General features: G+C 43.0%; 1 protein-coding gene across 2 annotated transcripts in view; it reads left to right on the forward strand.

Annotated features, from left to right (window-relative positions):
- sv2a (synaptic vesicle glycoprotein 2A) overlaps window positions 1-17,130 on the forward strand; it is an 81,461-nt gene that overhangs the window by 12,740 nt on the left and 51,591 nt on the right. The window contains exon 2 of one of the 2 annotated variants that reach the window (XM_015336673.2): window positions 8,605-8,708. The exons of the other annotated variant lie outside the window; for it this stretch is intronic. The gene's annotated coding sequence lies outside the window, so the exon portion shown is untranslated. The remainder of the gene's footprint in view (window positions 1-8,604; window positions 8,709-17,130) is intronic. 2 annotated transcript variants of the gene reach the window in all.

The following is a 17,130-nucleotide window of genomic DNA, read 5'->3' on the forward strand; positions in this document are numbered from 1 at the left end:
GTATCTCTCCATGCAATGGGCGCAAATCAGGGTACATCCTGGGCAGGATGCCAGTCCGTCTCGGGACAGATACAGACAGAGACACCCACACCAGGGCCAGTTTTCCCAGAAACCGATTAACCCACCAGCATGTCTTTGGCCTGTGGGAGGAAACCAGAGGAAATCCTTGCAAACCCAGGGAGAACATTGAAACTCCGTTTCCAGCCATTTTACTCTGAAAATCCCTCTATTAGCATCACTAACAAAAGCTAGACTTCCTCCAGTACTGACCACCAGAGTGAAATTGGGGAGATGCAGCTCTCACCCAGGCCCCCTTCCTTTCAGCAGTGATCATGGAAATGTCAGGTTGGTACTGTGTTTGAGTTGCGTTCAGGCCTTTCGTGTGAGCTGTCGTTTGGTAACAGCTGTGTCTCTTGACTGCCGTTCAGATGTACAGAAAAGGAAACAGAGACGAGCACATGTGTGACAGTCCGTCTGGAATTGCGGTACCCTGGCATTTATTTGTCAACTGTTGCCGCATCTGCAATGAATATTTATCTGCGGGGCTTTCTGTCAGAAATTGGGAATCGTGACTGCTGGATATCAGCGCCCGTAACGTCACTGACAACACTGACAGCTGTGAGGCATCCTTGCAGTGAAGCTCGTAAGGCAGATTAATTTGCACATTGATAAATTAAACAAAAGTAACAGTGGTTTTCAGACAGAAAGTCTAGTACTGTATGTACTGAAGTTACAGTATTTAATGTTTGTGTGTGGGTGACTGTAAGCCCTTTAAAGACAGCTGATAACAGCTTTAAACAGAACAGAAATGTGGGACATTAGATGTCAAGTACCTCTTTAAAACTCTAAGGAAGTTTTGGGTCTGTGTTTGTATCGTGACTTCTGATATTCCATGGAGAGCAGCTTTGACTCTGGCTGTGTGGCCTCTCTGTTCTGTTTGCCCAGCGACAATTTTCTGTTTTTGTGTCAGAGGGGGAGTATCAACAGTCTCGGTGTGTTTGAGATGTGAGTCACTCCGGAGGATGGAAAGTGCTAATGTAAGCACTAAAGCTTACATTATAGCTCGCTACAACCACGGCTGCTGGTGCTGCTGTCCCTTCCATTGTGTGTCTCTGTGTGGGCCCACCAGGTAGATACATCTGTTCTGACCAGACTATCCTATTCTCCTCCCCGCATGTAAGGATGGCGCCCAGGCTGGGGACCATCTGAGTTGGATGCTGCATCACTGCCATGGATCCAAGAGGGACATCGTGGATATAGCTATCGTTTAGGAGGAATTTACTGGTCTACAGAGATCTGCATGGAGTACTGACACACAGAAGACATGATGGATGGATGGATGGATATATGGATGGATGAATACCCTTATTCATGTATTCCTTTTTTTAATTGTATAATGTTAGCATGCCCAAAGGGGTTGGGCAACCAGTTGACCTAGGACTCCCAGAGGTTTTTCTTTTCCTTACTAAGGAGTGTTTGGTTCCTCTCCTCCGTTTTCTTCTGGTCTTGTGTTCTGTATTTACAAAATGTATGGTCACTTGCATTATTAAGCGCCTTGGGGCAACCTTGTGGTGAAAGGTGCTATATAAAAATCAATTGAATTGAGAGCCAAAGAGCTGAGAATCTGATTATTACTTATGCACATGGTCAGCTGTGAGGCAGCAATAATAATAATAATAATAATAATAATTCCTTACACTTATATAGCGGTTTTCTGGACACTCCACTCAAAGCGCTTTACAGGTAATGGGGATCCCCTCCACCACCACCAGTGTGCAGCCCCACCTGGATGATGCGACGGCAGCCACAGTGCGCCAGAACGCTCCCCACACACCAGCTCTCAGTGGGGAGGAGAGCAGAGTAATGAAGCCAGTTCATAGAGGGGGATTATTAGGAGGCCATGACTGATAAGGGCCAACACCCTGGGATTTTTAATGACCACAGAGAGTCAGGACCTCGGTTTGACATCTCATCCGAAGGACGGCGCCTTTTTACAGTATAGTGTCCCCGTCACTATACTGGGGCATTAGGACCCACATGGACCACAGCGCCCCCTGCTGGCCCCACTAACACCTCTTCCAGCAGCAACCTTAGTTTTTCTCAGGAGGGCTCTCATCCAGGTACTGACCAGGCTCACACCTGCTGAGTTTCAGCGGGCTGCCAGCTGTGAGTTGCAGAGTGATATGGCTGCTGGCAATGTGCTGCTGAGAACAAGTGCCTGGGGAATGTGATCGGGTATAGCATTGTGGCACTAGTGAGAGCAGGATGTATGTCCAAGTCTAAGAAATTGGACATACACCTCAAGTCAGACATTAATAAAGGTAATATTTTTTTTTCCATCTGGTATATCTTGTGTGCATTTAGCTCACATGTAATGGCTTCCAGTGCTCATGCTTTTAGACCTGGCAAATGCAAGGCACCTTCATGAGTGTGCATGCCTGTTTAAGACAGACAGCTTGTCAAATCCAAGATCTGATTTTCTGCCTTTGCATTCATTTGCAAGCTCCGAAGCACTCGCTGACAGGTGAAAAACAGCTTCTGACAATCAGAACCTGAACTCATTACAAGGATGACTGTCACCATTTGTTTCCACTAATCTCCGTGTGTCTGCTGCAGCTGTAGGAATTTAAGTGTTTAAACAGAGAGATCAGTTGCATCTTAATAATAAAAATTACTAATCTTTTCGAGAAACACCCTGGGATTTTTTAATGACCACAGAGAGTCAGGACCTCAGTTTTACAACTCATCCAAAGGATGGCGCCCTTTTTACAGTCTAGTGTCCCCGTCACTATACTGGGGCATTAGGACCAACACAGACTGCAGGGTGAGCGCCCCCTGCTGGCCCCCACTAACACCTCTTCCAGCAGCAGCCATTGCTTTCCCAGGAGTCTCCCATCCAGGTACTGACCAGACTCACACCTGCTGAGCTCCAGTGGGGCTGCCTGCTGTGAGCTGCAGGATGATATGGTTGCTGACAAAGTTAGTTTTAAGTTAAGTTTTATGCCCAGGCGTAACTCAGGTGACACACGGAAGTCCTGTTTGTGCACTATGAGTACATCTGATGTGTTTCTGATTTCTAAGCCCGACGGAGCTAAGTCAGGGGTGCATGCTGGTGCACTCTAGCCCGGGCGGCATCTTGAAATGAGCAGGGCAATACCGAGACTTGCTCTCATTCTCAGGCTTGTTTGTCCCGAGTCTTTTGGTTGTCGCCATCTAGAGGCAAGGAGGTCAAACGCACAGGGTACAGCCTCACAAAGCCCCACAAAGCCAGTCTAGCTGGGTGAAAATCCTGCAGGTACTTTCCATACCAGTATCCCCCCCAGGGGAACCTGACAGAAGAACAAACCACGGACAGTGATGGGGATTCTCCATGCAACGGCTCGCAGCCATTGAAAACAAGCAGTTGTCGATGGGAGCCCATTGCTCTGGACAAAATGCCCTCATAAACGGTTGCAATTATTTTTCTTTCTCTCCTCTGTCCCCTGCCCTGTATCCAGCCTCTCTCTTGGTCATCCAGCGCCCCTGCTCTCCATCATGCTCCGCTCAGCTGCACACAGCCTCCGCAGTCTGTGTCCTCCCAGAGGACGCTCAAAGTGAATGTGTCACCGGTGTTTTCCTTGGGAACTGTTGTTATGCAATACATGCGTTTGGGGGTGGGAGGGCTTTTATCAATGAAAAGTCGAACAAGCTCTGACCGTTCAGGCCTGCACTTGTCAGACCGTTTTTGTATTAAATTCACTCCCCCACAGAGGGAGAGCCTGCGGATTTCAATTTGAATCTACCATGAAGCCAAGCTGTAGTCCACAGAGGTGGCTGAAGGTGCACATGGGGAATTCAGAAGTGCACCTCGATGCGCAGTTAAAGCTTGACAGATAAGTGGGCTGAAGCATTATTAATGTTGTTCAATAGACACTTTTTAAGAGCCGTTTGCTTAAAGTACAGTGTGAGTTAATGACATGGTGGAACATTGTGAATATGGCTAGCCACAGGAGTCATCTCTGGCTCTACATCTCCACTTGGCTGCCTGTGGTGTCTTAGGAACTGGAATTGAAATGTTTTTTCCTTTCACTTTTTAAAGAAAAAATGCCTCAAAATGCCTTTCCTTCAATTTTTTTAAAGGAGAAATCACATGGAGGGGTCTTTCGCTGAAGTATTTTTTCTGGAAAATCACTTTTGTGTGATTTGTGTGAATTTTGTGTGAACCTCTCACGAAAAGCACTTCAATTAATTAGGCAGGTACTTTGTCTTTGCTGTTAAGACCTTGATTAATATTTCATTTTGGGTGTTCCTGTAAGACCTGATGACAATTGGACTGTGACTGCAATGGGCAAAGCCTGACAATCTGTCAAACCCAACACCAAGTGCAACATGTCATGTCATGTCATGTACCAGACCGCTGTGTACCACACCGCTGTGTACCACACGGTGTCACGTGAAGCCGGAGCCTACCCAGCAAGCAGCGAGCACAAGGCAGGGTGCACCCTGGAGGGAGCGCCAGTCCATCACAGGGCAAGTGAAAGCCAGTCACACATGGGGACAGTTTGGAGGCCACGGTAAAGGCCGAGAGGAGAAATTTGGCCCAGACACCAAGATAACTCCCTACTCTTATCGAGAAATGTCACAGCTCAGTCTAATCACAATAAAGTCGCCGGTAGTCTGACAAAGTTCCCAACAATTATAATCAAGCACCTGCTAATTACCGCAAACGGTGCTGTCTGGACTAATGACCCAATCACACTCCCCGATCACTACCACACCCCTGGAACCCCAGAATACTGAGGGACTCTTAACCCTCATCACAGCACTTAGCATTGGGTAAATGAGCAGAGCTCTCTCTCTCGTGTCTTCCCTGCGTCTCTGTGCGATTCCCCTGCTAACCTACTGGCTAAACGTCCTGATCTATATTAGAACTATGACTTCGGATTGCGTCCTTGTACTGTTGCTCTTCTGATATTCTGGCTGACGGCTTGCACCGGTTAAGGACTACGGCTTTGGATAAGTACTCCCTGTTTTCTCCTTACCTGTCTTTGCCCAGTGTTCCACCTTTTTCTCTCCGGACATTACAAGATCTTTAATGACCACTGAGAGTCAGGACCTTGGTTTAACGTCAGATCCGGAAGACGGCGCCCAGACTATAATGTCCCCGCCACTATACTGGGGCATTAGGACCCACACAGACCGCAGGGTGAGCGCCCCCCCCTGGTCCCACTAACACCTCTTCCAGCAGCAATTGTAGCTTCCCAGTAGGTCTCCCATCCAGGTACTGGTCAGGCTCAACCCTGCTGAGCTTCAGTGGGGCTGCCAGCTGAGAGCTGCAGGGTGATATGGCAAATGTAACATGTAAAACTACAGTATACTGTTTTGTTTTTTTTATCCCCGACATCTTTCTCACGGGAAAGAGACTTTTTCTTGAGCAACACAAGTGATTCTTAGATAAGAAACAAAAAGCTGTTTCGTACCCTTCCAATTATGTCTTCCAATTACGTGAGGACCATAATTAGTACTCCGCGGCCACAGTGGTATTGACCCAGTGGACGAAGTGACGATGACCTGGAGCGTCTCACCCAGAGAAGCTGTGCAGTCCCTGCAGTGGTGAGGCTATTGCCCAACCTGCGTGTTCCTGCCTCAGGCTCATTACAGAGGACTGTGGCCAGAGTTGCTGTCTATATTTTTGTATTTTTACTAGTTGAGCCTGACACTGTATTGAGATGAATGGTAAAAGTTCTCTCTTTCCATAGAGCACCTGCAGTTCGGGTTTCCTGATTATTTTGGGAGAATGTGTACTCCAGTTCATCCTGTGTGTGTGTATAGAAATAGGAAACATCTATTCTATGATGCAGGTGATACATGATTCCGAACTAGTAATCAATAATTCCGGGATGTCTTGGACTAGTTTTTAGCCCTTTAATTGTTAAGAACAGTTACATTCTTAACCAGCAGAAGGAAGAGGCACACACAGATGGCTGGGAGTTAGGTAAGTATAACAGCTTCAGATATCCAAAGATCACATTGGAGATATGGCACTTAAATAGCTACTTTTAAAACCCAATCTTCAATACTGCCTTTTCAGGATATGTGGCTTTGTAGTTGTGTTTCTCTTAACTGGTGAATGCCTCAATTTGCTGGAGGTGCTGTTGGTTGCATTTAAAGCTCTTCCAATCCAAGGGTAAAATTTTAGTGTGCAGGCTAACCCAAAGTCACCCACCACCATCTGTTCAGAACAATGCTGCAACATTGCTTATCTCATCATGGTGTCACAACAGCCATTTCAGGTTGTTTCTTGTGGTCTTTTTGTTAACAAGTTTTCTCTGATTCCATATGGAAAATCCATAAATTGCAGCATGGCTTTTCTTCATGCATCTGATGTTTAGTGTGTAGAGCCCTTTGCATAGCAACAAGACCCAGGACTGAGGAACAGACCAGTCTGAGGAAGCAGGCAGAGGAAACAGCTAGTCAAAACTGCATATGAATGGGTAGACAGTGGGTTGGGACAGTCAGTACAACTTCAGTGTGTTTCAGACATGGAGTTGTGGTCAGGGACGCTAGGGGGTAGAGATGGTTATAGAATGAGCCACAGCTGGGACAGGTGAAGTGGATGAAAACAGTGAAGAGGAGTGAGGAGTCTCACTACAGTTGTGTGTAATTAAGGTTTACAGTACTAGAGAGATTTGTAAGAAACTTTAAGATTACAGACGTCAACTTGCTTGACATATTTAAGATCCTACCATTTTATTATCTATTCTAAAAGTCATTTTCAGTTTGCTCATAGACCCACAATGTCAAATCTCCCATCACCATCATTATCATACTGATGCCAAAGACAATGGCAATGATAATGGTCATTTGCACTAGGCTGCCCTGTCGAATGCTGGGTTTCATTGGAGTGACATATTCTGTCTGGAGCAGAAGGAATGACCTAATGTGTTGTATGCTCCATGATTTAAAAAAGTAAAGACTGGAAAGCATGCTGTGTTTTGGGAAAGATGACTGATGGACCACAAGTTTGCTGCAGCCCACGCCTCTGGTGCAACACTTAAGGTTACAGCAGACTTGGCTAATGCATTGACTCGGAGCATTATTCAGCATGCAAAAATTAACTTAACAAAATAATAATAATAATTAATAATTGCTTACACTTTTTCTGGACACTCCACTCAAAGCGCTTTACAGGTAATGGGGATCCCCTCCATCACCACCACCAGTGTGTATCCCCACCTGGATGATGCGACGGCAGCCATAGTGCACCAGAATGCTCACCACACATCAGCTATCAGTGGGGGAGGAGAGCAGAGTGATGAAGCCAATACATAGATGGGGATTATTAGGAGGCCATGATTGGTAAGGGCCGATGGGAAATTTGCCCAGGAAGCCGAGGTTACACCCCTACTCTTTTTGAGAAACATCCGAAGGACGGTGCCTGTTTACAGTATAGCGTCCCCGTCACTATACTGGGGCATTAGGACCCACATGGACCGCAGGGTGAGCACCCCCTGCTGGCCCCACTAACACCTCTTCCAGCAGCAACCTCAGTTTTTCCCAGGAGTCTCCCATCCAGGTACTGACCAGGCTCACACCTGCTGAGCTTCAGTGGGTTGCTAAAGAGACCGTCATTAGATTTGACGTGTTTTGGAAAGGCTAGTAAGTGGTCCCAAATCTCCAAGGACATCTAGTGAAAGTGGTGTTGCCAAGCATTATGACTGTAACCACCGCTGGCCCAACCCTCTCTTAAGGACATTGTCTATTATTTTGCTATTGCAACGTAATGCAATAGGACGAATCTAAAAGTTTTTAAGTGTGTGGCATCACATGAGTCTGCAGTTGCTAATTCCCTCTCGGTTTGACTGCGGTTGAGTTTGTCAGCAGGGCTTGGCAGCGTGGCTGGTTTTGGCCAGAACCCAGCCAGGGTAATGACATAATCAGCTGTGAACTAATAGCCCAATCTGTTTTCTCTTTTTTTTCCTATTTGGGAAGAATCCCTAGAGATCAGTGGCACATACGTATGCTGCCCCTCTTCCATCTGCTTGCAATTGTCATCTGAACCTCTTGAATTTGCCTTCTTTTGAAGACGAAGCTCATTTTCAAATTGCTCGGATTGCCTCAGTTTTATGCCCTAACCCCACTAACACAGACCCAGTATTAATCTCTCCATTAGCCAGCTCATCCATCCTCTTTGCGCTCAGAGAGGCAGTGAAAAAAACAGCTTATCTCTGCTTTCTGATGTGCCCCAGATGTTATTCTTGCTTATAAGCATTGTGTCTTACCGGAACCAATTTTTCAAGATGTGTTATCTAGGAGAGAGAAGAAAAAGTCCCATCCAGAAAGCTGACTGCCAGATTGTTTCTGTCTCCTCTGTTCAAACAGTTTCTGATTTGCATAATAAGGAGCAAGGAGATCACTGGCTGCTGTCTGCTTATCTGTGGGATGCTTGGTTTATCTGTGGGATCAGTGAGTGTGAGTGCCTAAGGCCTGTATTTAAATGTTCGTAACACTTCACGTGTGTGTCCACTTTCATGTTTTTTCATGCGATTCTTTTATTTTGGCTCTTAAGTGCAGCATGTCTTGCTCTTCCGCCTCATTGGTTTAATTTTGGCTTCTGTCTTTCAGTTGCCTTTGACGTGCAAGCAGAAAGTAAAGGGTCCTTCCACACAGAAAAAAGAGAGTCGAATACGCAAGGTTTTCGGCTCTGGAGCTTCCCTCAGGAGTTCAAGGTAAAGGGGAAACTGACAGTCTGACGCACACATTCCGAGGGATAGTATGAAAAGCAGTATCGGTGAACTGTTAGGATTAAGAAACAGATTCATCCATTGTGTAACAGCTGGGGGAGCCTATGCATGATTTTGGCCTTCGATATCTTTCTTGCATTTTGAGCTGTGAAGGGACAGAAACAGAAGGGTCTGTGTCTCCATGGCTGAGGGAAGTAAGAGAAGCACTGCTTATAAAAGCTTTCCTTTCATGTGAAGTAGTGGGAGATATACTCAGTGGCCACTTTATTAACGCAACTAGCTACAAACAGCGAATCATGTGGCTACAACTCAATATAAAAAGCACGCAGCATGAATGTGTGGCCAAAAATCTGCAGGAACTGCTATCGAGTCGGCATGGACCAAAATCCCTAAGGAATGTTTCCAGCACCTTGTTGAATCCGTGCTGCGAAGAATTCAGACTGTTCTGGAGGCAAAAGGGGGTCCTACCCAGGAAAAGATAGGTGTACCTAATAAAGTGGCCAGTGGAGTGTATTACAGTCTTGTACAGGTTTGAGCATAATAAATGTCACTTAACATACAGTTGCAAGAAAAAGTTTGTGAACCCTTTGGAATTACCTGGATTTCTGCATTAATTACTCATACAAATGTGGTCTGATCTTCAACTAAGTCACTATAATACACAAACACAATGTGCTTAAACTAATAACACAAAGCATTGTACTTCTTGTCAGTACTAAACACATCATTTAAACATTCACAGTCTAAGTTGGAAAAAGTATGAGAACTTCTAGGCTGATGACTTCTCCCAAAGCTAACTGGAGTCAGGTCTTCCAATCAGTGAGATGAGATTGGAGGTGTGGATTGGAGGTGCCCTTCCCTATAAAAAAGGCACACAAAGATTGGTTACTGACAGCATCTGGTCTTCTCAAGAGAGAGCTGTTCATGTGAACCATGCCCTGAGCACAAGAAATTCCAAAGGGTTCACAAACCTTTTCTTGCAACTGTAAGCACTGTACATCAGTACACAAAGTAAATTATGAGCAGTCCTTTTAAATATTTGGTCTGAAATCAGATTCATCCCATATGAGAAAAAGCAGCTGTGAGATCCATAAATTAATTAACAGGTTAAACTAGGAAACTATTCTCAGTTCAACAGCTCTCAAACAAGATAACTGAATTCCTGTTACACAATTACCTTTAAGACGTTTTTTTCAGTTTCAGCACATTGAAGATGCAGAGATGATTTTTTTGTATTGTGTCGTTTTACAAGTAATCCTTCAGTAGATTTAGTATTTTGCCATAATCACTGCTGTTCTATGAAAATAATTCAGACTTGATTCAGGAAGTGAACTGTTCTATTTATGAGCATCTATTATTTTCCAGTGAAGGATTGTTGATATTATAGCCCTGACTGGTTGATAAGTAAGGCCACTGCCCTGCTGGTTGCTAGAGAAGGCTTCTGCACACTGTTGCTAAGGGAGGCCTTTCTGCAGGCTTATCTCAATGTACACATTACAAGTGGGATTATAAAAACAGCTAAGGAAATTCTTGCATTGACAGACTGGAGCTATGGGACTCTGCTACCCAGCTGATAACAAATCCGAACTCAGCAATTGGTCTGCAATAAACTGATAGTCAAAACCGAAAATTCAAATGCAGGAGATTATAGTCACTGTAATTAACAAATACTGCTGAAATGCTCCTCAATACCGCAGTGCTGCTTTTTGACGCAGCAAATATCCGATGAATTTCTGGGGTCTTGTGGCGCCATTTCTTTAGAAAATGGTTCATGGCATGTACTGTAGCAATGTTTCAGTTTATCTGTTTGTTTGTTTTTGTTGTTGACAACTGACCTCTTGTCGGTATGGATCTTTAATACATTTGTTGTTTAAAAAAATGTGTTTTCAATGTCCTGAGAAAATCTTTTAGATTGTTTCACTGTAGCATTACAGTAATGACTGATGAAGTTTGTAGTTAAGACAGTACAAACTGCACAAACTGGAATTTTGAAGATGTAAGGGAAAGTATTGTAATGGTCATCTTTTATGTAATTAAACAGCAACCGAAAGGTCACAAAATACCATGTGTATTTTTAGAGGATTAGTTGTAACCACACCTTTAAGGAAAATATTTTTAAAAAATTGTGTTCTCAAACACTTTCACTAATGCCTTTTGTCAGTATAGATGTGTGAGAAACAAAACAGAAACTGTGAACAACAGCCTTTGTAGCTCCAAATCCAAAGTGCCTTTTAGAAAACTCTCTCATCCTGGTTATAGTCTTAGCAATGTAGACTGTTCCCCACACATGAGGTTAAAGTGGATGGATCACCTTTGATGAAAAAAGACCATGTGGAGTTAATTAGAAACCCTACTGCCATTGCATAAAAGCAACTTTTACCAAGCTTTGAGTTGAGAGCTCCCTTTGGCGTCATCTCAATCCATTAAAATGGAATGAAGTTACAGTATGTAATTAAGTCTTTTATCATTAGCAAATGAGTGCTGGAGCAGTATCACTCAGGGTTTAACGGAATTACAATCAATTTTTCTGCTAAATAAAGACTACACGCACTTAGGGAGTTGTCTGTTTGTTTCAAAGTGGAGGCTAACAGCAGACTAGACCACACTGAGTTCTGACCTAGTTGAGTACCATAAACTAAGCAAGGCTTAGTTTGGATGCCTGGATGGTGTTGTAGTTGAATAGGCGACCTTTTAAGGATGCCGGGTTGCCACGGTCATTGTGAACTGATCTGTAGTTAACAAATACTCTTTCCAGAAGAGGAAGTTCTCAGTTCTGGGCCCTGAGTCCTCCTGAATTTCCCTGTTCTTGAGCTTTGTTAACAGCTTAAGAAAGGCCACAGATGTGATGAAGCATTTCAACAGAAATGCAGTTTTGGTTATTTGAAGTTCAGTGGTTTGAGAGTTCCATCAGGCAGTCTCAGAAGGAGCCCTTTGAATCAACACCATGGTTAAAGACTTGGTTCTTGGTTCTTTTGACCCTGACTCAGCAGCAGCCAGGTCAGCTGCTACTTTATCAGTGTTTGTAGATTGCTGGCGGGCTACCCAGCTTAGTGGACTCTGACACAGGTTGCATTTGAGAGCTACACTTGTATTCCAGCCACAGAGAAAGACTGGAACTCCTAACTTTTGGGGTGAACTCGATGGGGAGACTGTCCCGGTCTTGCCTTTCAGAACATGGAGCAAACCCACTCCTCAGAGAGTATTCCAGGGAGGAGGCTCGACACATCCCTTGGGAAAGACAACCAGCTTCTCCCTACAGCTGTCCAGCCTCACTGTCTGTGCCCAACCTATCCCCTCTAACGTCCACAGCCGAAAGACTGATGTTAACAGGAAACTGCGATTTAAAATCTGCGATGTTAAACGATTGACTCTCTGTGTATCCCTCCATGTATCTCCTTCACCTATTTTAAAGCGAGGCCTCAGCTGCAGCAGTGTGTCGTGTGTCAGGTTGCAGGTTACAGGTTTGGAGGTCTAAATGACCTTTAAAACCATGACCTTCGGAAACCCAAAACTCTTTTCCAGATGCTAAAACTTAGTAATGCCCTCCGAGTGCCAGCTGCTCCGTTATGCCTTGCTTATAACACAGGAAACTGGGGGAGCCAGGGTGCCCCGAGGGCTCTGAGGAGGCTTGTGACTAAGCACTCAGAGCTGAAGCCACAGCGAGGAGAATGTGTAGGACGGTGAATGACATAAGAACAACTGCAAAGGAATGGAGTTCAGCCCTTTGATAGTTATTAGTTCATTGGTCTGTTCATCCAGCTAAATGGCTCCAGGGACCTTAAGTAAAGTGGCTGCTTCCAGACTTGTTCCAGACACCCACAACCCTTTGTGTAATGAAAAGCATCCTGTTTTCTTTAACTGCACATTGTGCCTTATTTCATAATTGGTTTTGACATAGTCCTGTTGACTCTGTATTATCCAGTACTATTCTTCAAATATAGTACTATATACAGTATATACTATTTCTTTGTGCAAAAACAGTACCATTCAATTAATATTTCAAATGATCCTAAGTTAACTAATTGCATTAAAAATGTAAAATTAAGCTAACGCATCATTCCTAGTTCTTTTCTGTGGTACCAGGCTATAAACATCCCCATTTTTCCATAACACAGTACTTGTGAGTGTGAGAAAATTAGACTTCTGGGCCTTTGCAGCCTGTATTAGTTGAGCGCTAGACTTGTATGATGTATTTGAAGATGTACTGCCATATATATGCGGGAGGTAAAACAGAAATCATAACAAAATATGTGAATGAGGCAAGTGGCGCTATTAGACAAGAAGAATTAGGCATTTGAAGAATAGTTCTATTCTAGTGGCCAGCAGCCATATCACTCTGCAACTCCCAGCTGGCAGCCCCACTGAAGCTCAGCAGGTGTGAGCCTGGTCAGTACCTGGATGGGAGACTCCTGGGAAAAACTAAGGTTGCTGCTGGAAGAGGTGTTAGTGGGGCCAGCAGGGGGCGCCCACCCTGCAGTCTATGTGGGTCCTCATGCCCCAGTATAGTGATGGGGACACAGGCACTGTCCTTCGGATGAGGCGTAAAACCGAGGTCCTGACTCTCTGTGGTCATTAAAAATCCCAGGATGTTTCTCAAAAAGAGTAGGGGTGTAACGCCGGCGTCCTGGACAAATTTCCCATTGGCCCTTACCAATCATCGCCTCATAATAATCCTCATCTGTGAATGGGCTTCATTACTCTGCTCTCCTCCACACTGAGAGCTGATGTGTGGGGAGCGTTCTGGCGCACTATGGCTGCCATCGCATCATCCAGGTGGGGGTACACACTGGTGGTGGTGTAGGGGAGTCCCCATTACCTGTAAAGCACTTTGAGTGGAGTGTCCAAAAAAGTGCTATATAAGTGTAAGCAATTAATTATTAATTATTATTAGGCACAGATATTGTGAGTATTAGTGATCTGCTTTCTTTAGATCCTGAAAAAATAACTCAGTTCTGTGAATACTAGATAGGCACAAATACAATAAGAATAACATGGTTACTTTCAAGACATGACTGGATGATCAGTTATCTACAAACTACCAATCTACATGGACCACCTCTCATTTGTAACTGCATGTTCTTAAAAAGAGAAGTTGAGGAAATGCTACAGAGAAAACTCATTGTCTTCCCTTAAAGAATGAGTGCTGTGAGGTGAAGTTAAACATTTTTATACTCTTGACACATAACAATACTCTTTTACAGTGCCTTTCTAAAGTCCCACCTATAACATCATTTTGATGAATGGCAAGTAATGTTTACAATTTTGTTTTCGACTAAACTTTTTTCAAAATTCAAAACTGAATGTCACAAAACTGTACTGATCATCCTGAGCACAGCTATAGGTGAAGGGGATTAGGTGGCAAGAAAAAAGAAAATGTGCTCATTTAATTTTACTCTTTGCATAAGTGTCAACGAATTAACATAAATTTGTACTTGGTGGAAACAACTTTGATAGCAATAATTGTTTTTTGGATACATCTCTACCAGATCCATCCAGTGGGAGTTCATAACCCTTACCCATTCTGCTGGCAATATTGCCCTAGTTCTTTGTGGATTGTTGGAAGACTGCAATCTTAAAATGTTGCTTTTAAATCTACTGGATTCAAGTATGATTTGGACTAAACAGCTCAATCTCTGTCAGACCAAGCCAGACCACGTCTGTGGGTCTCACTGAAATGTGAATTTTTGGCACTCTTCTTGCCTGCCTCTAGGTTTTTTCTACTAGGATTCACCTGTTCTTTGCACCATCCAGATTCCCAGAAGATTAGATTTTATTCACAACCGGAGGTAGCATATCTCATTTTCAGTTGCACTGAATATTCAAAACCTACTATTGAAATGTGAAAAATTAAGAGGAAGAAATTCTGACTTATCCCAAATTTACCTTATATCCAGATAGTTTGCCAAAACTTTTAATATCTCAATTGCCTCTAAAAAAGGACTTATTTATATCTGGAAGATGTGATATTACGTCATACACATAAAATCAAATGTTGTCATTTTTCTGATATACCTCTATACCCTAAACCTGTCCCGATGCTCTATAATCTTTCAAAATAAGGGCTCTGTGGCTAAACTGAAAAGCAAAGGTGAGAGGGGACACCCCTATTTAATACCCCAATTAAAATGAAAAGAACTTGATGAGCAGTTATTAATCATTGTCAGTGCCATTGTCATGGCCTTCTATATAAAATTTGAATCAATTTAATAAAATTAGGATGATAACCATACTACTCCAGTATATTAAAAAGGTAGCTCCATTCAGTTCTATCGAGCTTTTTCTGCATGAACTGTGCATACAGCAGACAATGACTTAATAAATTTACCATTAAGTATCAGATTATGGAATTTTCTTGTGTTGATAAATCCTCTTTGATCTCGATGTGTTAGTTTTGGTTGCCAATATCTTTGCCAGAATCTTATTGTCCATGTTCATTAAAATAATTGGACGATAGCTACCACATAACAAGGGATGTTTGCCCATTTTATGTATTAATTTTATTAAGGATTCCCTGAATGATAAAGATGGAGTACCTGTTGACCATTTGTTATTAAATGCCTGCAACAGAAGAGGACTAAGTTGAAGCTGGAACGTTTGATAAAATGCAGCAGTGGAGACGTCTGGTCCAGGCAATTTATTAAAAGAAAAACAGGCAATTATCTCTATTAAAAGTAGTATCTTCAAGAATATTCCTTTCTTGTGTGAAGAGTTTCAAAATATTTATATGAGGATGATGTGGATATCACCTAATATACTTCAGTCTTTGGATGTGCCTGTATCTAATTTTTAATAATAACTTAAAAACACTTTTATTTCCTTCTGATCTTTGCTGGTCGACCCACCCGCCTTGCTAATACTGCACATATTATTGTGCGCCAGGTCTTTCCTCAGTCTTCTCTGCCTTTTCTCATTCTTGACCATGCCTAAGCTGGGCTCTGTTTTTGGCTTTCAACAAATCATTATAACTTAGCTGGCAAGAAATCAGAGTACTCCAATCTCGATCATTAAAACTTTGAGACATCTTTGGCTGTAAGGCTTTGAGACAGCAGTACTGATTCCTTTATTTCTCTTTGCTTTTTGTTGTAACTGGCTACTCTACTAAATTCCCCCCTTCGACAACACTTGAGGGTCTTCCATCGGTGAACGGAGTTTGCATTGATCTGCACTCATCCTGTAACAATGACTTGTTGATTTCCATCTCCCCCTTAACATTTGTGTGCCAGGTGGAGTGAATTTTAATTGTAGGGGGCTATGTCCCAAGATAACAGTAGGGTGGAAAAATAGTATAAGATATTATGTGTAATAAAGAAATAATCTAATCTAGAAAAGGATTTATGTATATTAGAGAAAAAAATTATTATATATATATAGTCCCTCTCTTTAGGATGAATGGTTCTCCATATATCTGTTAAGTTAATATGTGTGTTAATCAACTTATTGAGTTATTGAGTCCTTACTGAGTCAGCAGCTTTCCTGATTTATCTATATTAGGGTTCATACCCAGGTTAAAGGGTCCTCCAAGAATTATAGAGGTGTTTTTAAAATATATGAGTCTGGCTTCTGTTGCTGTAATAAATACCGAGTTATCTAAATTAGAGCCATATGAAGTATATTGACAAGCATGACTAAATGTGAGTTCCATCTACCGCTTAAGAAGTAAATCTACCATTTTGAGCCTCGGTTTTATTCTCTAGCACAAATGGCACCTATTTATGAATTAAAATGGCGACCCCCCTTCTCTCCGATGAATTACCTGAGCTGAAAACATGACCAAACCAATCGGGGAGATACAGTGAATGTCTAAAGATTTTAAATGGGGTTCTTGCAGAAAAGTCGCTTGTGCTTTAAGCCTCTTTAAGTGATTAAGAATCTTCTAGCATTTAGGTGTATCGTTGGCGCTTTTGACATTCCCTGTCACAACGTTAATACAATCGTGCATCTTTAAATCCCAGTTATAAATAGGAAAGGAAGAGACTGCTCATCGCAGAGTAACCATTGTAACAATAGCTATTATCCCTCTCACCCAGAGTGTGCCCTGCAAATTCCTCGTCCCCCGTCCCCACCAGTATCCCCTCTCGGACCTTTCACTGTGGCCCTTACCACAGGGGACCATTTTTCTCTCTCACACTAAACCAAAGCAAGACATGAATAACTGGAGGGAAAAAAATGAACGGACATGAGGGCAAAGTGAAAAAGGGTTAAATGAACTAGTCATCTCCACATGGACTTGTTTTTTAGCAGCCTTAGGAGTGGTGACAGGATAACCTGAGGTAAATTAGTTTTCCTCACAAGCAAGTTGTAATTTTGGAGTCTCGGAAGAGCCCGGCATTAAGGTATAATTTATTTACTACAAGACAGACATGAATGCCCTGCTCTCGCATGCACTTTCACGACTACAGCTTCTTTC

Source organism: Lepisosteus oculatus, chromosome 27, assembly GCF_040954835.1.
Source record: "Lepisosteus oculatus isolate fLepOcu1 chromosome 27, fLepOcu1.hap2, whole genome shotgun sequence".
NCBI lineage: Eukaryota > Metazoa > Chordata > Actinopteri > Semionotiformes > Lepisosteidae > Lepisosteus > Lepisosteus oculatus.